This window comes from Cucurbita moschata, unplaced genomic scaffold, assembly GCF_002738365.1.
Source record: "Cucurbita moschata cultivar Rifu unplaced genomic scaffold, Cmos_1.0 Cmo_Scf00213, whole genome shotgun sequence".
Classification (NCBI taxonomy): domain Eukaryota; kingdom Viridiplantae; phylum Streptophyta; class Magnoliopsida; order Cucurbitales; family Cucurbitaceae; genus Cucurbita; species Cucurbita moschata.
In genome coordinates, this window is record NW_019268729.1 from 25571 (window position 1) to 28498 (window position 2928).

The window sequence follows — 2928 nt, forward strand, 5'->3', positions numbered from 1 at the left end:
TCAACTTACAAAATGAAACGACAAGTTGATGTCCCAGGTCGAATACATCTAACATACACACCTTGTCGAAACCGTTTTGTGATAGTAGAGCTCTAGTGAATCACCCCACCTTGCCCAGTAACTGAACAAGGAAAGGAGAAAGGTGTGAGTATAAAAATCTACTTAGTAACCAACCTACTTGTAGGCTTCCGTCGCTTCATTCTTTTACTGGGTTTCCACGACTTTCCTTTGGTCTATAAGATGTTCGGGCTTACCGTTTACTGTGCAGTAACAATTGTGTAGGTCTCAAAGTTCTAACTGATTCCTCTTTAAACAACTTCCTTTGTTGTCCGTAGTGCCTCTTCGAGATTTGTTCCTAAAACAAAAAAGTCGCTTTGGCCGAGTGGTTCAGGCGTGTGCCTGCTAAGTACATGGGGTTTCCCCGCGAGAGTTCGAAATCTCTCAGGCGACGTAAAGTTCATATTTCTTTTTGTACTGGCCTTGGCCCGTTGCCTCACGAGGTATTTAGGCCCTTATTATAAAGAATGCTTCGTTCCCATCTCCAACCCATGTTGGATGTGTCACGACCCAATTTTAATTTTAGAGGTTTCAAGATATCGAACTGCGACAAAAAGATAAATGTTGCACACTTTAAAAGACATACAACACCTTCGACATAAATTTCAAGTTCTTTACAAACGGAACAAGGCCATGGGATATAAAAAGAATTCAAAATAAACCTAAAAAATAAATTTCGAGTTCTTTACAAACGGAAAAAGGGCATGGGATACAAAAAGAATTCAAAATCAACCTACAAAATTAAATGACTAGTTGATGTCCCAGGTCGAATACATCAAACATGCACACTGTGTCGATACCGTTTTGTGATAGTAGAGCTCTAGAGCATCACCCCACCTTGACCAGTAACTAAACAAGGAAAGGAGAAAGATGTAAGTATAAAAATGTACTTAGTAACCAATCTACTTGTAGGCTGCCGTCGCTTCATTCTTCTACTGGGTTTCCACGACTTTTCTTTGGTCTATAAGATGTTCGGGCTTACCCTTTACTGTGCTCTAACAATTGGTTTGAGAGGGGAAGGAAGCATTCCTTATAACTAGGGTGTGAATACCTCTATGAGATCGTGAGGTAACGGGACAAAGTGACAATATCTTATAAAAAAGTATTCCTTATAAACGAGTTGCTTTGCTATTACAAAAAAATGAACTTTTCGTCGCCTAGGAGATTCAAACTCTCGCGAGGAAACCCCATGTACTTATTAGGCACATGCCTTAACCACTCGTTCAAAGCAACTTTTTTATTTTAGGATTGAATCTCGAAGAGATACTAGGGACAACAAAGGTAGATGATTAATGAGGAATCAGTTAGAACTTCGAGACCTAAACGGTAGCTTAGAGCGCAGTAAAGGGTAAACCCAAACTTCCTGTACACCAAAGGAAAGTCGTGGAAACCTGGTAGTAGAATGATGCTATGCGGGCTTACAAGTAGGTTGGTTACTAAGTATATTTTTATACTTACACCTTTCTCCTTTTCTAGTTCAGTTACTTGTCAAGGCCGGGAGATACTCGGGAGCTCTACTATCACAAAGGGGTGTCGACTCGAAGTGTATGTTAGTTGTATTCGACCTCAGACATCAATTAGTTGTATAATTTTTTCGATTGATTTTGAATTCTTTTGTATTCCAAGCCCTTTTTCCAGTATGTAAATAACTTTGAAATTTCTGACCCAGGAGTTGTATGTCTTTTAGAGTGTAAAAATTTTTATCTTTTCATCGCTTCCATCCCAGATTCAACATATTTGAGAGGGAACAAAACATTCCACACATAAGGGTGTGAATATCTCTATGAGGTCGTGAAGTAAGGAGCCAAAGTGGACAACATGTTTTAGCGGTGGCCTTTGGCTAGTACAAAAAAATAAACTTTTCGTCGCCTGAGAGATTCAAACTCACGCAAGGAAACCCCATGTACTTAGCACGCACACGCCTTAACCACTCAACCAAAGCGACTTTTTGTTTTAGGAACAAATCTCGAAGAGGCACTTGGGAAAACAATGGTAGATGATTAATGAGGAATCAATTAGAACTTCGGGACATACAAAGGGCCTAAGAGTAGGTTGGTTACTAAGTATATTTGTATACTTACACCTTTCTCCTTTTCTAGTGTACTGGTCAAGGTGGGGAGATGAAAACTCGGGAGCTCTACTACCACAAAGGGGTTTCGACTCGGAGTGTTGATTAAAGTGTAAAATATTTATCTTTTCATCGCCGGAGAAGTTTGAACTCTCGCAGGGAAACCCCATGTACTTAGCAGCTCAGGAGCTCTACTACCACAAAGGGGTTTCGACTCGGAGTGTTGATTAAAGTGTAAAATATTTATCTTTTCATCGCTTGAGAAGTTCGAACTCTCGGAGGGAAACCCCATGTACTTAGCAGGCACACGCCTTAACCACTCGCCCAAAGCAACTTTTTTGTTTTAGGAACGAATATAGAAGAGGCACTAGGGACAACAAAGGTAGATGATTAATGAGGAATCAATTAGAACTTCGGGACATACACGGTAGCTTAGAGTGTAGTAAAGGGTAAGCCCAACGTCCTATAGACCAAAGGAAAGTCGTGGAAACCTAGTATTAGAAGGAAGCGATGAGGGCCTACAAGTAGGTTGGTTCCTAAGTAAATTTTTATACTTACACGTTTCTCCTTTTCTAGTGTATTGGTTAAGGTGGGGAGATGCTCTAGAGCTCTACTATCATAGAGGGGTGTCGACCCGGAGTGTTTTAGTTGTATTCGACCTGGGCCATGAATTAGTTGTATAATTTTTTGGGTTCGATTTTGAATTCTTTTCATCAAATCTTGGAGGGAAACATGGTGTGATTAGCAAGCACACACCTTGACCACTTATTCAAAATGACTTTATGGTTTTATGAATAGTAGTC

General features: G+C 40.1%; 1 non-coding gene across 1 annotated transcript; it reads left to right on the forward strand.

The window, feature by feature from the left end:
• The first annotated feature begins 368 nt into the window (after positions 1–368).
• TRNAS-GCU lies at positions 369–451 on the forward strand. Its single transcript has one exon. It is a non-coding gene; the product is annotated as a tRNA-Ser (tRNA).
• Positions 452–2928: the final 2477 nt, after the last annotated feature.